Raw genomic sequence first — 25,711 nt, 5'->3', positions numbered from 1 at the left:
CCACGCTGCCACCAGATGGAGATGTCACTTGCCACACTGTCTGGCTGCCACCAGATGGGGATGTCACTTGCCACACTGCCTGGCTGCCACCAGATGGGGATGTCACTTGCCACGCTGCCACCAGATGGAGATGTCACTTGCCACTCTGCCTGCCACCAGATGGGGATGTCACTTGCCACACTGCCTGGCTGCCACCAGATGGGGATGTCACTTGCCACACTGCCTGGCTGCCACCAGATGGGGATGTCACTTGCCACGTTGCCACCAGATGGAGATGTCACTTGCCACTATGCCTGCCACCAGATAGAGATGTCCCTTGCCACACTGCCTGGCTGCCACCAGATGGAGATGTCACTTGCCACACTGCCACCAGATGGAGATGTCACTTGCCACGCTGCCACCAGATGGAGATGTCACTTGCCACTCTGCCTGCCACCAGATGGGGATGTCACTTGCCATGCTGCCACTAGATGGAGATGTCACTTGCCACACTGCCTGGCTGCCACCAGATGGGGATGTCACTTGCCACACTGCCTGGCTGCCACCAGATGGAGATGTCACTTGCCACACTGCCTGGCTGCCACCAGATGGAGATGTCACTTGCCACGTTGCCACCAGATGGAGATGTCACTTGCCACACTGCCTGGCTGCCACCAGATGGGGATGTCACTTGCCATGCTGCCACCAGATGGGGATGTCACTTGCCACACTGCCACCAGATGGGGATGTCACTTGCCACACTGCCACCAGATGGGGATGTCACTTGCCACACTGCCACCAGATGGGGATGTCACTTGCCACGCTGCCACCAGATGGGGATGTCACTTGCCACGCTGCCACCAGATGGGGATGTCACTTGCCACGCTGCCACCAGATGGGGATGTCACTTGCCACGCTGCCACCAGATGGGGATGTCACTTGCCACGCTGCCACCAGATGGGGATGTCACTTGCCACGCTGCCACCAGATGGGGATGTCACTTGCCACGCTGCCACTAGATGGGGATGTCACTTGCCACGCTGCCACCAGATGGGGATGTCACTTGCCACGTTGCCACCAGATGGGGATGTCACTTGCCATGCTACCACCAGATGGGGATGTCACTTGCCACGTTGCCACCAGATGGGGATGTCACTTGCCACACTGCCACCAGATGGGGATGTCACTTGCCACACTGCCACCAGATGGGGATGTCACTTGCCACGCTGCCACCAGATGGGGATGTCACTTGCCACGTTGCCACCAGATGGGGATGTCACTTGCCACGCTGCCACCAGATGGGGATGTCACTTGCCATGCTACCACCAGATGGGGATGTCACTTGCCACGTTGCCACCAGATGGGGATGTCACTTGCCATGCTACCACCAGATGGGGATGTCACTTGCCACGTTGCCACCAGATGGGGATGTCACTTGCCACACTGCCACCAGATGGGGATGTCACTTGCCACACTGCCACCAGATGGGGATGTCACTTGCCACGCTGCCACCAGATGGGGATGTCACTTGCCACGTTGCCACCAGATGGGGATGTCACTTGCCACACTGCCACCAGATGGGGATGTCACTTGCCACACTGCCACCAGATGGGGATGTCACTTGCCACGCTGCCACCAGATGGGGATGTCACTTGCCACGTTGCCACCAGATGGGGATGTCACTTGCCATGCTACCACCAGATGGGGATGTCACTTGCCACGTTGCCACCAGATGGGGATGTCACTTGCCATGCTACCACCAGATGGGGATGTCACTTGCCATGCTGCCACCAGATGGAGACGTCACTTGCCACACTGCCACCAGATGGGGATGTCACTTGCCACGTTGCCACCAGATGGGGATGTCACTTGCCACACTGCCACCAGATGGGGATGTCACTTGCTACGCTGCCTGTCTGCCACAAGATGAAGGAGGGCGGAACAGCGGTGCTGGCAATGAGAGATGTCATCTCTCTCCCCCCGCCGCCGCACCGCTGACATTACTTGTTAATCTTTTCAAAAATGGCGCCGGGCGGTGCAATCACGCTACTGCGCATGCGCCGCCCGGCCGAGCGCGTACGAGCTTTCCCGAGCCCAGCCGCTTCAGAACTGCGCATGCGCAGTAGTGGGCGGCTCGCGGCCATCTTTTCTAAGGGCACCGGTGCCCTTAATCAAATTTAACGGGCAGCCTGAAAGGGGGGGGCGGCCGCGAAGTCGCCGCAGGAGCGGCGCCGCCCCTGCACCGCTGCCGCCCCGAGGCCTGGCCTCGGTGGCCTTATGGCAAATCCAGCCCTGAATGTGTGGATTATTGTGTCAACGCTAATAAAACACTTTGTTGGTGATGTAATTGGTGATTTCTATGAAAATGGGGGTTATTTCCTAAGGGCAAATCCTCGTTGCACTACAAGTGCAGTTTCAGTGCAGTTGCAAGTGCACTTGTAGTGAAAAGTGTCTTTGCCTTTAGTAAATAACACCCAACAGTGCTTTGTATAAGGTTACACAATCACGCCATTTTCTGGACTCAACACATTTCTGTCAGGGTCAGCTAAAACAAACACAAGCAGTAAATGTCCACAAAGAATTTCTTTTTTTTGCTTTTTTATTTGAAAAAGGTTTCACAAATTTGCTGGCATATTGATGGCCCCCCTACCCGCAAAGAACTCCAGGTATCGTAACCGGACATTACGGCAACTCAGGAAGAGCAAGCCAGGACGGCCGCTTTCAAGCGCCGTCATTGTTGTTTGAGGTATCACTCCGGCCTCAGGCCCAACTGAGCCAGCATAGTTGGCCGAATGTTTCCGTAAAAAGTTATGGAGAATACAGCACGCCATGATTATATGATTAAGTTTATACTCCGCCATATGGATAGGTGTCAGAAATAGGCGGAACCGGCTGGCCAGGATTCCAAATGTGTTCTCCACCACTCCTCGGGCTCTGGCCAGCCGGTAATTAAAAACCCTCTTTTCCGGGGTGTGGGTCCTCGTAGGGAATGCCCGCATAAGGTGCAAACGCTTCATCAGCAACGAACACGAATGGGAGTCCTTCCACATTGTCCTCTGGAGCTGGCAAGTCCAAGCTGCCATTCTGGAGACGCCTGTAGAACTCCGTCTGGGCGATGACTCCACCATCGGACATCCGGCCATTCTTCCCCACGTCCACATACAAGAAGTCGTAATTAGCCGACAACACCGCCAACATCACAATACTATTGAACCCCTTATAGTTGAAATAGTACGACCCCGAGTTGGGTGGTGGGATGATGTGGACATGTTTCCCATCAATTGCCCCTCCGCAGTTAGGAAAGTCCCACCGCTCGGCAAAGTGGGAGGCCACAGTCTGCCATTCCTGTGGCGTGGAAGGAAACTGTTGAGGAAAAAATAAAACAATTAATATTTTTGCTCAGAAACATGGCAAGCAGATTAGGCACAAACATTCTGGGGCAACCTCCAGATAGCATTTATTAAGGGGAATTTAACAACACGAAAGTATAAGGTACACCTATCATATTCCCCCTCCCCCCTCTCATGGGCCATTTCTAACATTATGGGGGGGGGGGGGGATCTTGGACAGGTAATCCTCTTCACTTCATTGAGAGATGAATGCCTAAATACAGGGTATTACTTGGAACAGCTCCTCCTTAGTTACACTATTGGCAGCCCACTGGACAGGTAAGAAGTGTCATAATACAAAGATATAAATACACACTGTACACATTTGAGCACATTTGAACATGCTGCTATTACCTGACTCAAGATAATAATAGGATCTTAAAAATTCAAACAGTACCATTGGAAAGTATACAGGCAGGCCCTTGCACTACATGCTTTGGGGAATTCATCCATAAATCAGAGCACAAAAGAGATGGGTATAGTGTGTATGGGTTTGGCAAAGTCAGCAGATAGATGATTGAGGATAGATAGAGAATTGGGATCAGCTGACTTAGCAGTTGGGGGAGGGAGGGTTACTAAAAATGATTTGGGGACACCACAAAAAAAAGCCTCTGCCACTCTGCCTGAATTTAAAGCTAAAATAACATTTCAAAACATTTTAGGGGGTGTTTGGGGTAAAGCACTACTATGGAGCTGATAAAATACATTGTTTTAAGTGGCTACATTAGGTGAATATAGGGCCCGTAGAGCATGCTGGGGAGGTTAGTGAAGGACAATCTGTATGAAGGACCTAAAAAATTAATTACAGAAAAATCCAGCATGCATGAGAACAAAGGGGACATTCATAGCATATTCCAATCATGGTAATTAGGGAATGAGGAAAGAAATACAATATCAAACATTAAATACAATAAAATGTGACATTAAAGGATAAAAATCTTACCTTCATATACTCCTTCTGCAGGACCTGGATGATGGCAGAACAGGTCTCTGGGATGATGATACCCAGAGCCTGGGGGGAGATGCCTGTCGAGAAATTCAAGTCCTGCAGACTTCTCCCTGTCGCCAAATACCGCAGGGTAGCGACGAGCCTCTGCTCCGGAGTGATGGCTTACCTCATGCAGGTATCCTGCCTGCTAATATAAGGGGTCAGCGAAACCAACAGACGGTGAAACACGGGGTCCGTCATCCTGAGAAAGTTCCTGAAATCATCAGGATTATTCTCACGGATCTCACGGAGCAAAGGCATATGAGAGAACTGGTCACGCTGAAGCAACCAATTCTTGGTCCATGAACTCCTCCCCACCCTGTTCATGGACTGGACTTGTGTCAAGGTCAGGACCCCAACACCAAGCCCCCGCACAGCACGAACTCTACGAGGAGTACGCATATGCAACATGGCTAGAAAACGGTCGGCTGCTCAGAACGAAGTAACAGAACACACTGAAGAACAGCAAGGCCTGTGAAGAGCGACCTGAAAAACAGTAACAAACGCACAAGAACACAATGACTAAGTCACACGGAACTTGCTTGCACGCACTGAAGAGCAGATACAAACCCACAAGCACAAACTGAACGGCAGAAAACGATCTGAAAACCACGAGTCTGAAAAAGCGCGAATCGTCTCTCACCAAACTTTTACTAACACGAGATTAGCAAAAGGAGCCCAAAGGGTGCCGCGCTTGGTTCTGAACTGGCCTTTTCTAGTCTCGTCGTACGTGCTTGACGTCACCGCATTGTTGGCGATCGGAAATTCTGACAACTTTGTGCGACCGCGTGTACGCAAAACAAGTTTGAGCCAACATCCGTCGGAAAAAATCCTAGGATTTTGTTGTCGGAATGTCCGAACAAAGTCCGACCGTGTGTACGGGGCATAAGAGTTGTTCCTCCATAATTTGTTATTGGTACAGGGTTGTTCTGTATTTATTTCTATTGTTATTGGAGCGTGATCAGACCAAAAAATGCTATGTATCTTTGCTTTGGTTATGTTCTGAAGTAGTAATTTGTCCTTGATAAAATAATCTATCTTTGAGTAGGATTTGTGGACATGTGAATAAAATATATAGTCCCTTTTGGTGGAGTGAAGACACCTCCAGGGATCATACAATTTTTTGCTAGAAAATATCTTATTTAGTACCATTCTTTTGGTGTGTCCTTGATTAGAGATGTCTATAGAGGGGTCCATTGGTACGTTGAAGTCCCTGCATATTATAGGTTGTTCTTTTTGCATCTTACGTGCCTTCGTTATAATTTTTTTTATAAATTGATGAGGATTATTGTTTGGGGCATATATATTGACAATAGTATAATCTGCGTTTTCATTGGTTGGTGCTAGTATAATGTATTGTCCTTGAGAGTCAGTCTTAATGTTTAAGGGTTGGAAAGATACAGAGTCCTTTATTGCCAATATTACTCCTTTTTTTTCTTGATATTGTTGGAGACGAATATATGAGGGAATTTGTAGTGGGAGAATTTTGGCGCTTTGTTCATAGCAAAATGTGATTCTTTTATGCATACTATGTCACTTTTGGATTTTATTATGTTGTTCCATAGAGCTTTCCGCTTAAATGGGCTGTTGACGCCCCTTGCATTGAGTGACATTAGTTTAAGACCCATGGAAATGATAGTAAGCAACGCTAAAGAATAACATTAATAGGATTCTTAAGAGAGGTAAAGAGTCATTGGTACTTACAGAGTTGATTTTCTTTTCATTCAGAAGATGGCAGTGTTGTACCTTGTATTTTACTGAACAGAAAAAAAAGTTTAAACCATAAAACATATTTACAAAACAGAATAATAAAAAGAAGAAATATGAATTCCCATGTACAATTAATTGTACTGTTTGTGGGGGGTAATAATTTGAGGGAAGTGTTAAGCTTGGGACAGTATATGAGGTGAGGTTCCCTGAGCAATTGATTTCCTGAGGAGATTTATTGTTGTATACTGTTGTTGTATATTATATGGACGTGATCCTTTAAAACTGTGTGGTGTGAGGAACATGAAATCCTATTCATAATAGGAGAAGCGGATCAATTATGTCTTTTTTGCCATTGTTGTGGGATTTTCCCAGGTATGGTTTTGTCAAAGGCGATTTCTTCATCTTTTGGTAGTAAGCCGCAGGTTTTCGAAATTTTTAGGCCATCTTCCATGTTAGTAATGTTGTATGTAGTTCCATCTCTATCTATCATTATTTTTGTAGGAAATATTCACTTATAGAGGATATTTTGGTTCCTGAGAATTTTTGTGATTGAATTTACATTTTTTTCGTGCCAGGATTGTTGCTTGTGACAGATCCAAATATAACAATATTCCTGCATATGGATCTGGAAGTGGTGAATTATGCCTCACAAATTGCATCATTTGATCATTTACTTGGAAAAAATGAATTTTGGTGATGACATCCCTAGGTAGCCTTTCTGGTATATGTGACTGTTTAGGAAGTCTGTGTGCATGGTCTATCATCAGTTCCTGTTGGGGAATTGCAGGAAGCAGTTTAGATATCATTTCTTTTAGGAATCTTTTCAAATTTGCAGGTTTAATATTTTCAGGGATGCCTCGGAATTTTACATTATTCCTTCTTGATCTGTCTTCCAGGTCTGCGACTTTCAACTTTAGGTTTTTAATCTCATCCTCTGCATCAAAATGTGCGTCAACTAATTTCTTGTGTGCTTCCGTGAAGTTGCACATTTTGTTTTCTACATATTCCACTCTGTCACCTAGGTCATCTATTTCTTTCTTTGATTCATAAAATTCATCATGTCATGTTGTAGAGCTCCTTTTAGTGACATTATTATATCTGTAATAGTGGAGTCTGATATTGGCTAACCTGTGGTAGGGATTGCATTTAATTTTGCATCATATGGATTAATTCCCAGTGTACTGTTATGTTCATTTGGTAATTCACTCACATTTTTCTCAGAGGCTGTAATACTTCTCCTCTGTTTTATGGGGCTGTGTCACGTACCTGGTTGGAGGCCGAAATGCTGAGAGGGCTCCACTTGCGGCTGAGTGCAGTACACCCCTGAAGTTGGGTACAGAGGGTGTAGTGCCCAGAGAAGCAAAGGTTGCCAGATGGATTCAAGAGAGAAGTAGGAGGAAGAGGCAGGTTGCAGAAAAGGAGACAAGCCAAAGGTCTGGTACTGGAAAGCAGGCAGGAACAGATAACTGTAGCAAAGTCTGTGATACAAGCCGGGATCAAGAATTGGAGAAGGCAACAAGTCGGTAAAGCAAGCCAGGGGGTCAAACCAGGAGAGCAGATCAGACAAGTCAGGAACAAGCCGGGTCACAACGGAAATCCAGTCAATTGCACAGAGGCTCAGGAACACAGGAAGGCTGATGACAATCCAGCAATGAGATGGGCTCAGCAGCAGTCTTATATAGGCCAGCAAGTGGCCGCATCTGTTGCACTGTGCGTGCACGCGTTTGCCAATTGGTGCTTCTGTGCATGCATGTTTGCCTGTTAGTTCCGTTGTGGATCTGTGTGTGCCCATTCGCACCTCTTGCATTAGTGCGCACAGCAATGTGCAGGAGGTGACCATTACCAGTACTGGCACTATTGCCAGTTCTCCTATGGCCGTTTCCCTGACAGGTTGCTGATGTCATTTTGGGGCTGCAGACTGTTCCCCTGTGTTCCAGTCTGTTTCTCCATGTCCCCTCTGGCGCTTGTATCCTGCTGCCTCGTGCTGCAGTGAGAGGAGGAGGGACCGGCGCTATCTTTATTCTTCCGAGGTGTCCCGGCCGGGCTTTTGAAGTCACCTAATTTATGGGGTCCTCCTCTATCTTTGCATTTCCCCATCGATCACTGCCGCTCCCGGGCCTTATATGTGCCCTCAGGAGTGCTTTAATTCGCTTCTTTATGCAGCAGGGAGTCCCGTTATCTTGGAGCTCTAACAACCTGCGTCCATCCGCTTGGTCTGCTGGCCACACCCACTAAAATTGGGAAATTTCTAAAAAATAAGTTGAAGGTCAAGTGTGATCTTTAGGAAGCCTAGGGATCTAAGAAGCCTGATTGCACCTAGTACAGTTCACAGACCCCAGACCACTCGGACCTGCGTCTTTAGCCAATAGTCTTACATTTTCGACCAAAGGAGCAACTATATATGTGAGGTGAAAAACTGTGGTGCTTGTGGTTTCATGTGGCATTGGAATAAAGAGATAATAGGGACCAATGATATTAAACATCAGATCAAGCAATGTATTAATTGTAATACCTGCTATATTTTATATGGTTTAATTTGCCCCTGTGGATTCCTTTATGTAGGGGGCACGATACGATTTGGGGAACACAAGTGCAGCATTACTAATGATAAAGATAAATATTTTGTACCCAGGCACTTTCAACAAGCCCATAACAGGGATCTATCAGGCTTGAGGGTGTTTAGGATTGAAGCTATAGGGAGAAACTTGGACGATGGAATAAGACATCAAAAACTTTGTAGGAGAGAGACCTATTGGGTCTCTATCTCTAAAGGCCTGAATAAGGATCTAGAGACAGAGTTATGTGATAACCATAGTGTATATATACCACTTGACATATGGGACACGTCAGGCCCATTTATCTTTTGGCATTGTAAGTGAGATAGGCAGATGGTGCTATCCAACATCTACTTTCACTTTCATCCTTATTCTAACTTTGTTTTTATATTCATTTTTTTTATATTTAACTTTACATAGTTACATATAGTCACATAGTAGGTGAGGTTGAAAAAAGACTCAAGTCCATGTGTGATTATATGTCAGTATTACATTGTATGTTGCGGTCGTTCAGGTGCTTATCTAATAGTTTTTTTAAACTATCGATGCCCCCTGCTGAGACCACCGCCTGTGGAAGGGAATTCCACATCCTTGCTGCTCTTTCAGCTCTTTCTTTTCTTCTAATTTTAATGAGTGGCCACGTGTCTTGTTAAACTCAATTACACAAAAAAGTTTTATCCCCATTGTGGGGTCACCAGTATAGTATTTGTAAATTGAAATCATATCCCCTTTCAAGCGTCTCTTCTCCAGAGAGAATAAGTTCAGTGCTCACAACCTTTCTTCATAACTAATATCCTCCAGACCCCTTATTAGCTTTGTTGCCCTTCTTTGTACTCACTCCATTTCCAGTACAACCTTCCTGAGGGCTGGTGCCCAGAACTGGATGGCATACTCCAGGTGCGGCCAGACCAGAATCTTGTAGAGTGGGAGAATTATTGCTTTATGCCTGGAGTTAATCCCTTTTTTAATGCATGCCAATATTCAGTTTGCTTTGTTAGCAGCAGCTTGGCATTGCATGCCATTGCTGAGCCTATCATCGACTAGGACCCCCAGGTCCTTTTCCATCTTTGATTCCCCCAGAGGTTCTCCTCCTAGTGTATAGATTGCATTCATATTTTTGCCACCCAAGTGATTGTTTTTATATTTTTCTACATTAAACCTCATTTGCCATGTTGTTGCCCACCCCATTAATTTGTTCAGATCTTCTTGCAAGGTTTCCACATGCTGCGGAGAAGTTATAGCCCTGTTTATCTTAGTATCATCCGCAAATACAGAGATTGAACTGTTTACCCCATCCTTCGGGTCATTTATGAACAAATTAAAGAGGATTGGTCCCAGCACAGAGCCCTGTGTGACCCCACTACCCACCCCTGACCATTCCGAGTATTCCCCATTTATCACCACCCTCTAAACTCGCCCTTGTAGCCAGTTTTCAATCCATGTACTCACCCTGTGGTCCATGCCAACGGAACGTATTTTGTACAGTAAACGTTTATAGGGAACTGTGTCAAATGCTTTTGCAAAATCCAGATACACCACATCTACGGGCCTTCCTTTATCTAGATGGCAACTAACCTCCTCATAGAAGGTTAATAGATTGGTTTGCAAGAATGATTCTTCATGAATCCATGCTGATTACTGCTAATGATACCATTTTCATTACTAAAATCTTGTATATGGTCCCTTATCATCCCCTCTAAAAGCTTGCATACTATTGATGTTAGGCTAACTGGTCTGTAATTCCCAGGGATGTATTTTGGGCCCTTTTTAAATATTGGTGCTACATTGGCTTTTCTCCAAGCCGCTGGTACCATTCCAGTCAGTAGACTGTCAGTAAAAGTTAGGAACAATGGTCTGGCAATAACTTGACTGAGTTCCCTAAGTACCCTTGGGTACAAGCCATCCGGTCCCGGTGATTTATTAATGTTAAGTTTCCCAAGTCTAAATCTAATTCTGTCCTCTGTTAGCCATGAAGGTGCTTCCTGTGATGTGTCAAGAGGATAAACACTGCAGTTTTGGTTACTGAGGAGAAGAATAAATTGAATACCTTCGCCATCTCCCCATCCTTTGTAACCAGATGTTCTTCCTCATTTTTTATGGGGCCAATATGGTCTGTCCTCCCTTTTTTACTGTTTACATACTTAAAGAATTTCTTGGGATTTTTTTTGCTCTCCTCCGCTACGTGTCTTTCTTGTTCTATCTTAGCCGCCCTAATTGCTCCCTTACATTTCTTGTTACATTCTTTATAAAGTTTGAATGCTGATGATGATCCCTCAACCTTGTATTTTTTGAAGGCCTTCTCTTTTGCTTTTATATGCATTTTTACATTGGCGTTGAGCCATCCAGGACGTTTGTTCGCTCTTTTAAATTTATTAGCTAAGGGGATGCACTGACTAATGCCCTCCGTGTTCTTTGTTCCTAAGATTTTATCCCAATTTATATCTTCTAGCAAGGTTCGCAGTTTAGGGAAATTGGCTCTTTTGAAATTCAGTGTCTTTGTATTTCCCTTATGTTTCCTATTTGTGTGAATTATACTGAAGCCAATTGACCTGTGATCGCTGTTTCCTAAATTGCCCCGTATTTCCACATCCGTGATCAGGTCTGTATTGTTGGTAATCAGTAGATCTAGTAACGCTTTATTTTTAGTTGGTGCGTCTACCATCTAACCCATGAATTTACACATAACCACATCCTTTTTTTCGGTTGATAGTGTCACAAGAGTTTTCTGAATAAGTGAATTAAACTATACATTAACTGAATTATAAATGAAGACAAATGAAGTAATATTACTATTAAGTATTGATTGAGGTTTAGAGTTTCTAAAAAATCTGAATGAGTGCACATAGGGTCTATGCAGTCTTAATTGTTTTACACAGTTATTATTTATTTGTACAGTTTTATACTGACACATGTGTGTATGTTCATGCATGCATATACGTGTACGCATCTCTCCTTTATTGTATTGAAATTTCCCATATTTATGGATGAATCAAATTTCTTCTTTTTTATGAATTTTTGCTTTTTATCTTTTTAATCACCATATTTCCTATAGTGCATTAGCCGATTCATTACCCACTAAAAATCCTCTTTTGATTAATTTTTAATATTGATTATTATTATTATGATTGCCGGTAGTTTTTATCAATATTTTTCATTTAATATACATCACCATTCTGTAATTTATTTCAGCATTACCCTTTCATACCTATGTTACAATATCATCTATGAATTCATATTAGACATGGCAAAGAGAGGCTGTGGCCACTATAGCCTGAAAATGTCTATCCCTGGTAAGGTTAAATTTAGCCACATGGGGCACGGCTTGGATAGATCTACTACTATGTGCAATCGAGCGTGGAGCACATAACGTACTGGGAACCGTAAACAACGTGGCTGCCTTCCTGAAGAGCAAAGTTGGAGCGCATTGCCGAGCCGCGCTTCTGGCATAGTGGCTCTGGCATAAGCTCCAAACCACTGACAACCCCTGAGCGCACCCAATCTTTCTTTTTATGTGTGATGTTCATGTTTATATGTATTCATTGTATGTATGCACTATGTTTAGGTCGCGGTGGGCAATGTTCACTAAGGGGTTAACTAGTTTGTCCCCACCCACTGGTCAAATGGGAGGTGCCCTGGTGGAACATTGGTTATGATATTTGAATAGGCGTGTGCACGGGGTGTGCCGGGTGTGCCTGGGCCCACCCTAATCACTGTGCTGTCTCTTAAGATTTGCTGTGAAAAGCTGCATTCAAGCAGTGTGTAGTCTGCGCTGCCTGTGAAACAGTTTCACATTCAGCAGTGCGTGAAACTGTCAGGTAATGTAACTGCATGCAGGGAGAGAGACCAGCTGTCCCAACTCAGCCGCAATGTCGGGGGGTAGGCGGGACCGAACAGCTATCAAACAGCAGCCAATGGGATGGGGTCTGGATGGGCGGCTACATTTATGTGGCTTCTACCCCTTTCTTAAGCAGCCCAATCATTTGCTGGTGTTTGATAGCTGCTTGGTCACGCCCATCCCTGACATTGCGACTGAGTTGTGACAGCTGGTTTCTCTCCCTGCATGCAGTTACATTACCTAACAGTTTCACACACTGAGCGGCTCTGGCAAGCCTCACGATCTGCTGAATGTGAAACACCCCCTCTCATCTGTCAGTGTCCATCAGTGCTGCCAATCCAAGCCCATTAGTGCAGCCCATCAGTGCTGCCCATCGGTGCCAATCAATGCTGCCAATCAGTGCCCATCAGTGCAGCCCATCAGTGCAGCCTATCAGTGCCCATCAGTGCTGCACATTAGTGTCAATCAATGCTGCCAATCAGTGCCCATCAGTGCTGCCTATCAATGCCAATTAGTGCCCATCAGTGCTGCCTATCAGTGCTAATTAGTGCCCAGCAGTGCTGCCTATCAGTGCCCATCAGTGCTGACTATCAGTGCCAATTAATTCCCATCAGTGCTGCCTATCAGTGCCACCTATTAAATGGCAATTAGTGTCCATCAGTGCTTCCTATCAGTGCCAATCAGTGCTGCCTATCAGTGCCCATCATTGCTGCCTATCAGTGCCCATCAGTGCCCACCAGTGCTGCCTATCAGTGCCCATAAGTGCTGCCCATTAATGCCAATTAGTGCCCATCAGTGCTGCCTATTAGTACCAATAAGTGCTGCCTGTCAGTGCCAATTACTGCCCATCAGTGCTGCCTATCAGTGCCCATCAGTGCTGCCTATTAATGCTAATCAGTGCCCATAAGTGCTGCCAACCAGTGCCCATCAGTGCTGTCTATCAGTGCCCATCAGTGCTGCTTATCAGTGCCCATTAGTGCCCATTAGTGCTGCCTAACAGTGCTGCATATCAGTGCCAATTAGTGCCCATCAGTGCTGCCTATCAGTGTCCGCCAGTGCTGCCTAATAATGCCAATTAGTGCCCATCACGATCTGGTGCATGTGAAACTCTCCCTCTACTATGTCAGTGTCCATGAGTGCTGCCAATAAGAGCCTATCAGTACTGCCTAACAGTGCCCATCAGTGCTGCCTATCAGTGCCAGTCAATGCTACCTATCAGTGCCCATCATTGTAGCCTATCAGGGCCAATCAATGCTGCCAATCAGTGCCACCTATCAGTGCCAATCAGGGCTGGCAATTAATGCCTGTCAGTGCCAATCAGTGCTGCCAGTTAGTGCCGCCTATCAGTACCAAGTAGTGCTGCCTATTAGTTCCCCCTATCAGTGCCCATCAGTGCTGCCAATTTCTGCCCAACACGCTGCCAATCACTGCCAAGCAGTGCTGCCAACCAGTGCAGCCTATCAATGGCAATCAGTGCCCATCAGTGCTGCCTATCAGTGCAAACCAGGGCTGGCAATCAGTGCCACCTATCAGTGCCAATCAGGGACCATCAGTGCCACCAATTAGTGCTCATCAGTTCTGCCAATCAGTGCCAATCAGTGCAGCCTATCAATGCCAATCAGTGCCCATCAGTGCCACCTATCAGTGCCCATCAGTGCTGCCTATTAGTGCCAACCGGGGCTGCCAATCAGTGCCACCTATTTGTGTCAATCAGGGCCCATCAGTGCCGCCAATCAGTGCCATTCATTGCTGCCAATCATTGCTGCCTAACAGTGCCACAAATCAGTGCCAATCAGTGCCCATCAGTGCTGCCAATAAGTGTCCATCAGTGCTGCCAATCAGTGCCCATCAGTGCCAACAGTTTGTGCTGCCTATCAGTGGACATCAGTGCTGCCTATCAGTGCCACCTATCAGTGACAATCAGGGCCCATCAGTGCCACCAATCAGTGCTGCCAATCAGTGCCCATCATTGCTGCTTATTAGTGCCAATCAGTGCTGCCAATCATTGCTGCCTAACAGTGCCACAAATCAGTGCCAATCAGTGCCCATCAATGCTGCCTATCAGTGCCAATTAGTGCCCATCAGTGCTGTCTATCAGAGCCTATCAGTGCTGCCTATTCATGCCAATCAGTGCCCATAAGTGCTGCCAACCAGTGCCCATCAGTGCTTCCTATCAGTGCCCATCAGTGCTGTCTATCAGTGCCAATTAGTGCCCATCAGTGCTGCCTATCAGTGCCCACCAGTGCTGCCTATTAATGCCAATTAGTGCCCATCAGTGCTGCCTATCAGTGCCCATCAGTGCTGCCTATCAGTGCTAATTACTGCCCATCAGTGCTGCCTATCAGTGCCCATCAGTGCTGCCTATTAATGCCAATCAGTGCCCATAAGTGCTACCAACCAGTGCTCATCAGTGCTGCCTATCAGTGCCTATTAGTGCCCATCAGTGCTGCCTATTAGTGCCCATCAGTACTGCCTATCAGTGCCCATCAGTGCTGCCTATCAGTGCCCATTAGTGCCCATCAGTGCTGCCTATAAGTGCCTGCCAGTGCTGCGTATTAATGCCAATTAGTGCCCATTATGATCTGCTGCATGTTAAAACTCCCCCTCTCCTATGTCAGTGTCCATGAGTGCTGCCAATCAGAGCCCATCAGTACAGCCTATGAGTGCCCATCAGTGCTGCCTATCAGTGCTAATCAATGCTGCCAATCAGTGCCCATCATCGCAACCTATCAGTGCCCATAAGTGCTGCCGATCATTGCCAATCAATGCTGCCAATCAGTGCCCATCAGTGCTGTGTATCAGTGCCAACTAGTGCTGCCTATCAGTGCCAATTAGTGCTGCCTATTAATGCCAATCAGTGCCCATCAGTGCTGCCTATCAGTGCCCATCAGTGCTGCCTATCAGTGTCAATTAGTGACCATCAGTGCTGCCTATCAGTGCCCATCAGTGCCGCTTATCAGTGTCCATCTGTGCCACCTATTAGTGCCCATCAGTGGTGCCTATCAGTGCCAATTAGTGCCCATCAGTGCTGAGTATAAGTGCCCATCAGTGGTGCCTATCAGTGGCAATTAGTGCCCATCATTGCTGTCTATCAGTGCCCATCAGTGCTGCCAACCAGTGCCCATCACTGCTGCCTATCAGTGCCCATCAGTGCTGTCTATTAGTGCCCATCAATGCTGCCTATCAGTGTCCATTAGTGTCCATCAGTGCTGCCTATCAGTGCCCATCAGTGCTGCCTATCAGTGCCCATCAGTGTTGCCTATCAGTGCCAATTAGTGTCCATCAGTGCTGCCTATCAGTGCCCACCAGTGCTGCCTATTAATGCCAATTAGTGCCCATCAGTGCTGCCCATCAGTGCCAATTAGTGCCTATCAGTGCTGCCTATCAGTGCCAATCAGTGCCCATAAGTGCTGCCAACAAGTGCCCATCAGTGCCGCCTATTATTGCCAATCAGTGCCCACCAGTGCTGCCTATCAGTGCCAATCAGTGCTGCCAGCCAGTGCCACCTATCAGTGCCAATCAGTGCTGCCTATTAGTTCCACCTATCAGTGCCCAACAGTGCTGCTAATTACTGCCCATAATTGCTGCCTATCCGTGCTGCCAACATAGGCGTGCGCATGGGGTAATCACCGTGCTGTCTCATGAGATCTGCTGTGAAAAGCTGCATCTAAGCAGTGTGTAGCCCGCACTGCCCATGAAACAGTTTCATATTCAGTACATCGTGAGGCTTGCCAGAGCCGCTCAGTGTATATGAAACTCACACCGGCAGGACCGAACAGCTATCAAACACCAGCCAATGGGATGGGTCAGGGTGGGTTGTTACATTTATGTGGCTCCGCCACCATTCTTAAGCAGCCAAATCATTGGCTGGTGTTTGATAGCTGCTCAGTCCCGCCCATCCCGACATCGTGGCTGAGTTGTGACAGCTGATCTCTCTCCCTGCATGCAGTTACATTTCCTGACAGTTTCACACACTGAGCGGCTCTGGCAAGCCTCACGATCTGCTGCATGTGATATTCCCCCTCTCCTCTGTCAGTGTCTATCAGTGCTGCCAATCAGAGCCCATCAGTACAGCCTATCAGTGCCCATCAGTGCCCATCAGTGCTGCTATTCAGTGCCCATCAGTGCTGCCTATCAGTGCCAATTAGTGCCCAACAGTACTGCCTATTAATGCCAATGAGTGCCCATCAGTGCTGCCTATCAGTGCCCATCAGTGCCATCTATCAGTGCCAATCAGTGCTGACATTAAGTGTCCGCCAGTGCTGCCTGTCAGTGCCAATCAGTGCTGCCAGTCAGTGCCGCCTATCAGTGGCGCCTATTACTTCCCCCTATCAGTGCCCATCAGTGCTGCCGATTACTGCCCATCAACGCTGCTATTCAGTGAAGCCTATCAATGCCAATCAGTGCCCATCAGTGCTGCCTATCAGTGCTAACCAGGGCTGCCAATCAGTGCCACCTATCAGTGCCAATCAGGGCCCATCAGTGCCATCAATCAGTACCCATCATTGCTGCCTATCAGTGCCAATCAGTGATGCCAATCATTGCTGCCTAACAGTGCCACAAATCAGTGCCCATCATTTCTGCCAATACTGATTGGACACTGGCCCAACAGTGCTGCCAATCAGTGCTAACAGTCTGTGCTGTCTATCAGTGGACATCAGTGCTGCCTATCAGTGTCCATCCATGCTCCCAATCAGTGCCACCTATTAGTGTCAACCGGGGCCCATCAGTGCTGCCAATCATTACCCATCATTGCTGCCTATCAGTGCCAATCAGTGCTGCCAATCATTACTGCCTAACAGTGCCACAAATCAGTGCCAATCAGTGCCCATCAGTGCCGCCAATCAGTGACAATTAGTGCTAACAGTCAGTGCTGCCTATCAGTGGACATCAGTGCCAACCGGTGCTGCTAATCAGTGCCACCTATCCGTGCCAATCAGAGCCCATCAGTGCTGCCAATCAGTGCCAATTAGTGCTGCCTATCAGTGCCCGCCAGTGCTGCCTATTAATGCCAATTAGTGCCCATCAGTGCTGCCTATCAGTGCCCATCAGTGCTGCCTATCAGTGCTAATTACTGCCCGTCAGTGCTGCCTATCAGTGCCCATCAGTGCTGCCTATCAGTGCCCATTAGTGCTGCCTATAAGTGCCTGCCAGTGCTGCCTATTAATGCCAATTAGTGCCCATCATGATCTGCTGCATGTTAAACTCCCCCTCTCCTTTGTCAGTGTCCATGAGTGCTGCCAATCAGAGCCCATAAGTACAGCCTATGAGTGCCCATCAGTGCTGCCTATCAGTGCTAATCAATGCTGCCAATCAGTGCCCATCATTGCAACCTATCAGTGCCCATAAGTGCTGCCGATCATTGCCAATCAATGCTGCCAATCAGTGCCCATCAGTGCTGTGTATCAGTGCCAACTAGTGCTGCCTATCAGTGCCAATTAGTGCTGCCTATTAATGCCAATCAGTGCCCATCAGTGCTGCCTATCAGTGCCGCTTATCGGTGTCTATCTGTGCCACCTATTAGTGCCCATCAGTGGTGCCTATCAGTGCCAATTAGTGCCCATCAGTGCTGAGTATCAGTGCCCATCATTGCTGCCTATCAGTGGCAATTAGTGCCCATCATTGCTGTCTATTAGTGCCCATCAGTGCTGCCAACCAGTGCCCATCAGTGCTGCCTATCAGTGCCCATCAGTGCTGCCTATCAGTGCCCATCAGTGCTGCCTATCAGTGCCAATAAGTGTCCATCAGTGCTGCCTATCAGTGCCCACCAGTGCTGCCTATTAATGCCAATTAGTGCCCATCAGTGCTGTCCATCAGTGCCAATTAGTGCCTATCAGTGCTACCTATCAGTGCCAATCAGTGCCCATAAGTGCTGCCAACAAGTGCCCATCAGTGCCGCCTATCACTGCCAATCAGTGCCCACCAGTGCTGCCTATCAGTGCCAATCAGTGCTGCCAGCCAGTGCCACCTATCAGTGCCAATTAGTGCTGCCTATTAGTTCCACCTATCAGTGCCCATCAGTGCTGCCAATTACTGCCCATAATTGCTGCCTATCCGTGCTGCCAACATAGGCATGCGCATGGGGTAATCACCATGCTGTCTCATGAGATCTGCTGTGAAAAGCTGCATCTAAGCAAGGTGTAACCCGCGCTGCCCATGAAACAGTTTCACATTCAGTACATCGTGAGGCTTGCCTTGTATATGAAACTCACACCGGCAGGACCGAACAGCTATCAAACACCAGCCAATGGGATGGGTCAGGGTGGGTTGTTACATTTATGTGACTCCGCCACCATTCTTAAGCAGCCAAATCATTGGCTGGTGTTTGATAGCTGCTCAGTCCCGCCCATCCCCGACATCGTGGCTGAGTTGTGACAGCTGATCTCTCTCCCTGCATGCAGTTACATTACCTGACAGTTTCACACACTGAGCGGCTCTGGCAAGCCTCACGATCTGCTGCATGTGATATTCCCACTGTCCTCTGTCAGTGTCTATCAGTGCTGCCAATCAGAGCCCATCAGTACAGCCTATCAGTGCCCATCAGTGCCAAGCAATGCTGCCAATCAGTGCCCATCAGTGCTGCGTATCAGTGCCAATTAGTGCTGCCTATCAGTGCAAATTAGTGGTGCCCATCAGTGTTGCCTATCAGTGCCCATCAGTGCCCATCAGTGCCGCCTATCAGTGTCCATCTGTGCCGCCTATTAGTGCCCATCAGTGCTACCTATCAGTGGCAATTAGTGCCCATCTGTGCTGCCTATCAGTGCCCATCAGTGCTGCTATTCAGTGCCCATCAGTGCTGCCTATCAGTGCCAATTAGTGCCCATCAGTACTGCCTATTAATGCCAATGAGTACCCATCAGTGCTGCCTATCAGTGCCCATCAGTGCCACCTATCAGTGCCAATCAGTGCTGACATTAAGTGTCCGCCAGTGCTGCCTGTCAGTGCCAATCAGTGCTGCCAGTCACTGCCGCCTATCAGTGCCGCCTATTACTTCCCCCTAACAGTGCCCATCAGTGCTGCCGATTACTGCCCATCAACGCTGCTATTCAGTGAAGCCTATCAATGCCAATCAGTGCCCATCAGTGCTGCCTATCAGTGCTAACCAGGGCTGCCAATCAGTGCCACCTATCAGTGCCAATCAGGGCCCATCAGTGCCATCAATCAGTACCCATCATTGCTGCCTATCAGTGCCAATCAGTGATGCCAATCATTGCTGCCTAACAGTGCCACAAATCAGTGCCCATCATTTCTGCCCATACTGATTGGACACTGGCCCAACAGTGCTGCCAATCAGTGCTAACAGTCTGTGCTGTCTATCAGTGGACATCAGTGCTGCCTATCAGTGTCCATCCATGCTCCCAATCAGTGCCACCTATTAGTGTCAACCGGAGCCCATCAGTGCCGCCAATCATTACCCATCATTGCTGCCTATCAGTGCCAATCAGTGCTGCCAATCATTACTGCCTAACAGTGCCACAAATCAGTGCCAATCAGTGCCCATCAGTGCCGCCAATCAGTGACAATTAGTGCTAACAGTCAGTGCTGCCTATCAGTGGACATCAGTGCCAACCGGTGCTGCTAATCAGTGCCACCTATCCGTGCCAATCAGAGCCCATCAGTGCCGCCAATCAGTGCCCATCGTTGCTGCCTATCAGTGCCGCCAATCAGTGACAATTAGTGCTAACAGTCAGTGCTGCATCAGTGCCCATCGTTGCTGCCTATCAGTGCCGCCAATCAGTGACAATTAGTGCCAACCAGTGCTGCTAATCAGTGCCACCTATCCGTGCCAATCAGAGCCCATCAGTGCCGCCAATCAGTGCCCATCGTTGCTGCCCATCAGTGCCGCCAATAAGTGACAATTAGTGCTAACAGTCAGTGCTGCCTATCAGTGGACATTAGTGCCAACCGGTGCTGCTAATCAGTGCCACCTATCCGTGCCAATCAGAGCCCATCAGTGTCGCCAATCAGTGCCCATCGTTGCTGCCTATCAGTGCCAATAAGTGCTGCCAATCATTGCTGCCTAACAGTGCCACAAATCAGTGCCAGTGCCCATCAGTGCTGCCAATCAGTGCCCATCAGTGCTGCCAATGAGTGCCAATGAGTGCCAATTAGTGCTAACAGTCTGTGCTGCCTATCAATGGACAACAGTGCTGCCTATCAGTGACCATCCGTGCTGCCAATCAGTGCCACGTATTAGTGTCAATCATGGGCACCTATTAGTGCCCATCAGTGCTGCTAATCAGTGCCCTCAGTGCTGCCTATCAGTGCTGCCAATCAGTGCTCCCAATCAGTGCCCATCAGTGCACTGAGTGCAGGGATGGGAAGATGAACTCTGCAGCCAGGCACATTGTCCATGGGGGGGGGGGGGGCCTGGCGGAGCACAACTGAAATCCGTCAATGTTTATAAATGCCACATGCCAATCTTTAGTATAATAGTTAATCACCACACTACTATTTACAATAAACTACTGGAGGTAAAGTAAAAAAAGTGTCAGTAAAAGGCCTGCTGCTAAGCACATTACGTGTGTTCCCACACCACAAAAAATAAATAAAAGTGCAGCGGAAGGTTCACACCATTATAGCACTTCGGAATTTTTATTTTTTATATATTGGCACTGATGGGCACTGACACCTTAAAGCGGAGTTCCACTTAAAAAAGAAAAATTAAAAGTCAGCAGCTACAAATACTGCTGACTTTTAATAATCGGACACTTACCTGTCCCAGGGTCCAGTGATGCAGGTGATCAAAGCCCCGCTCGTCTTCCACTCCGCTTGGTGGGGCTGGCATTGTAACTGTGGGCGCCCGGCTGTGGCTTCACAGCCGGGCACCCACTGCGTGGCCGTGACTGGCCTCGCAATCATTTGGGACCTGTGACATGTCCCAGATGATTGCCTAGAGGGAGGGGGGAGAGGTGATCTTCCTTCCAGCGCCGAGGGTGCGCCAGAAGGAAGTGGGAGCTAGAACCGTCTGAAAAGAGGGTATCCACTCCCCCCCCAAAAAAAATGACATGCCAAATGTGGCATGTCAGGGTGTCATCTTCTCTTAAAGAGGAAGTTCCATTTTTGGGTGTGAGTTCCGCGAGTTCCCTTCACTGGAACTAATTTTGGTAAGATGTCCATTTTGATGGTATTGATGTGACCAGACCAGGAGATAAAGTATGTGGTATATCATAGGATTTAAGACACGTACGCACCAGTTGGAGAAGTGGCATAAGTACGTTGGTGGTTTATACTTGGTTCTGTTTTGACGAGCTTGTACATATGTTTGTAAGTATATCTTACATTTCTTGATTTTACTAATAAAGCATAGAGTTGAGCGAACGGTTCGGCCCGAGCATGAGTTCGCTTGATTATGGTATAGTTACATATCTTGATGTCAGCACCAATTTCTATAATGGCCGTGTAAAGTTGATGCCAGTGTCTTTAATTCAGGCTCCCGCCGTCTCTCCTCGTGACAAAATGCAACATGACAGACTCAGAGCCAAGTCGCCCAGTGTCATTGCAGCTCCAAATCCTGTACTCCTGTAAGAATATCCAAGCCACGAAGACCTGAATGGTGATGCTGAGGATTGCACAGAGCAGTGGCATGACATCAATACATTTCACTGGGAACCCCCAGCTTCATCAGGACGTGCGCCCCCTAGCTGATGCATGTATAAATACACCTTCTAACTCAGCTTCTATCATCTTATAGGGGAGCTAATTGCACCATGTGCATATCTAAACATTTAGGTACGTAGGTGAAGATATTATTAACCCTTTAGAAAGGGCTCAAGTTGACAGCAGAACCTCCATAAACAAAATTTGTGGTAGTGCACATGCAGCAACACATTGAAAACTAAGGCAAAAGAACAAAGAAGGAAAGGAATAAGAACACACACTATAAAAGAACATAGTAGAAAAACAGAGACAGATAGCATGCCACAGTTGTGGATAACACCACAAAGACATGAACATAAGGATTCCAAAGCGCCACACATAGAGACTATATTCAGTCCAAAAAGACCTGTAAATTCTGTTCTCTATTGAGTCCCTTTGGCATCAAAGCATTTAATTTATAAATCCCACATTTTTCCTTTTTAAGGAGTACTCTACCAAAGTCACCCCATCTTTTGCTAAGTTTCAAAGCATAAATCCCCTTACCCTTTAGTCCATCTTTTTTCCACTGATGGTGCAGAAGAAAATGCTGGGCTAAAGGACTTTTTGGCTCCTTGTTTTTTAATGTCACTGAGATGCTCACAATGTGATCACAAAGCTGATGTTTTGTTTTCCCTATATCTATATAGATATATAGATATAGATCTATATATCTATAGATCTATATACTGTATATATATATATATATCTTATTACAGGGACATTGTAGGCTATAAATCACTGTTGTAGTTGCGAATTAATTTGACTTTTGATCTTATATACTGTACATTGAAAATTGTCTGCATCAGTGAACTCCTCGGTGCGCTCAACAAATCTACAAATCTGACAATGCCCACAGAGGAACATTCCCACTGTTCTGGGAAAAGGGGTTAACAAGGAATCACCTGATATCCCTATATATTCAGACCGAGTGAGCATGTCAGATAAATTCGGGGCTCTACGTGCGACCATGTGTGGATATTCTCCTACTATTCTTGACAAAGTGGAACAGCAGGACAGAGTGGACCAATGCCTCCCAAGGATCTCCTGCCACTGACCATTGTGATCCATACCGGGTGATAAATCTTACAGGTTCTTGTTGTGTAGCCTGCCTTAAGGGGGGAGAGAGCTATGCTCCCCTACTAAGGTAGATCTATCTTGGTTCATTGCTCTTTTCATGGCTGCCTTAAGAACCTTGTGGCTGTATCCTCTCTCTCTGAATTTGGCATACATATCATGGGCCTCCTTTTTAAACTCAGATTCAATTGTACAATTCCTGCTAATACAGAGGAATTGGCCAATATGAATACCCTGCACCAAAGATTTAGGGTGAAAACTGTCCACCTGAAGTAAAGTGTTGGCTGCCGTGGGCTTTCAAAAGATGGAAGTTTCCAAAAGGCCATCCTCCTTTGTGATCCTGAGGTCAAGGAAAGGGATCAAGACGAGATCAAATCCAAACGTAAGTTTAATATTGCGATCATTGCCATTTAGTTCATTGATGAACTCATATAAATCCGTCTCGCTTCCCTCCCAGACTACCAGGATATCATCAATGTATCGTATACAGACTTTTACAAATCTGTCAAAGGATCTTATTTTGTATGCCTCCATCTCTTCCCACATACCTAGGTGTAGGCACGCATATGAGGGCACCTATGGGGCACCCATAGAAGTGCCTGACACCTGCTGGTAATTAACATCACCAAATTGAAAATAGTTGTTATGTAGGGCAAATTCCAGCAACTCCAAAACAAACTCATTTTGATGGGCCATTTCAGGATAGAATTTTTCCAAAAAGAATTCCACAGCTATATATCCCCATTGGTGGGGTATCGATGTGTACATCAATTCCACATCGATACCCACCAGGAACCACTCATTCTCTATCTCGATGTTGCTTAGTTTGTTAAGAACATCTTTAGTATCTCTCACATACGATTCCAGAGCGGGAACCATGGTCTTCAACAGACCATCAATCCTTAAAAAAAATTTTAAATCCTTATGGAGCTTAGGAATGATGTAAAGGACTGGGATATTAAAATCAAAGACTTTTAGATGGTTAAGTTCTTTTTTGGTAATTAGACCCTTTGGTAATTGAGCCCTTTCTAACGGGTTAATATCTTCACCTACGTACCTAAATGTTTGGCTATGCACATGGGGCAATTAGCTATCAGATGATAGAAGCGGAGTTAGAAGGTGTATTTATACACGCCTCAGTTAGGGGGCGCATGTCTTGACAAAGCTGGGGGTTCCCAGCAAAACGCATTGACGTCATACCCTTGTGTGTCTGACACCGCTCCGTGCAATCCTCGGCATCATCGTTCAGGTCTCCGTGATGTGGATACTCTTACAGGAGTACGGGATTTGGAGCTGCAGTGATCGGCAGCTAACTCATCTGAGCCATACGGAGTTGCCTCCCATATACATTGGGCGATTTGGCTCTGAGTCTTGTTGCATTTTGCCATGAGGAGAGACAGCGGGAGCCTGGATTAAAGACACTGGCATCAACTTTACACGAGAAAGGATTGATTGCTATGCCCTGGGGTGGCAATCAAACACCCCAAATATACATGTGCCACATCCTAACAAATTGAAGATTGAATAGTAAGGTAAAATGGATTTTAATGGCACGTATAGAAAAATATAATTTTTTTTTTTAAGTTGACATAAATTCCAGATGTATATAGTACACATTTATACTAAAACACATAGTTTATACATAGAAAAAGACCCATTGATTGACCCATGGGAAATACCACTTGTATATTTCCTGTGGGCTATACTGTTTGTATCGAAAAAGCCCACACTGAGAAACAGCATTGACTGTTGGGTTTTCAAAGGTCCTTGGTAAGTTAAAATTTGCTCAACATGTTTCGCGACTAAGGTTGTCGCTCCTTCAGGAGCTTCTGTATTTCTAGATAAAGGAATATACTTCAATTAGAATAAGATATTGATACTAGAATGTACAGACGTGATGCATACACACATACATGACCATATACACAAAAAAAAAAATATGAATTCACCACGAATGGTGCTAAAGAGGATTTCAACGCTCAACCATACCAGTAAGACACAGCAGCTGAACCACCACCTCTCCAAAGGGAGAGGGAGACCACAGGACCAGGCGCTGAAACAGCAGGAGACCAGCACACAGGCTGGGGTATGGGGGTGCACCGGATAACTATAAATATAGGATATGCAGATAGTTGCTAAACTGACTTGTATGTTGCAAAGCATCAAGCTGCAATGAGCATTACCATACTTACATAGCTAACACGGTATAGCCTTAAAATTGTTCATAGGCACTTAGGGAGCCTTATATAGGGAGCAGGCCTGTCTGTAAGACATAGACTATATTTAGGATTTTACCATCCATATAGTTAAGTATATTAAAAGCCACTAGTGCAGGGTATATTAGGTTAAATTTGGATTATAATATTAAGTTGGATACATGAAAAAAATATAATAATAAACCAACATACTACCTTATATTTATCACAGAGTTCTAGGACTGTCTGCCTGGGAGAAAAAACAGCTTAAATGCCCACATACTGGATCGGCAATGGTGGTGACATATCCTATAAAAGCAAACATAATGAGTACGGCCAATAGATGT

The sequence above is a fragment of the Aquarana catesbeiana genome, linkage group LG03, assembly GCF_042186555.1.
Source record: "Aquarana catesbeiana isolate 2022-GZ linkage group LG03, ASM4218655v1, whole genome shotgun sequence".
Taxonomy (NCBI): domain Eukaryota; kingdom Metazoa; phylum Chordata; class Amphibia; order Anura; family Ranidae; genus Aquarana; species Aquarana catesbeiana.
Note: the sequence above shows the minus strand (reverse complement) of the source record.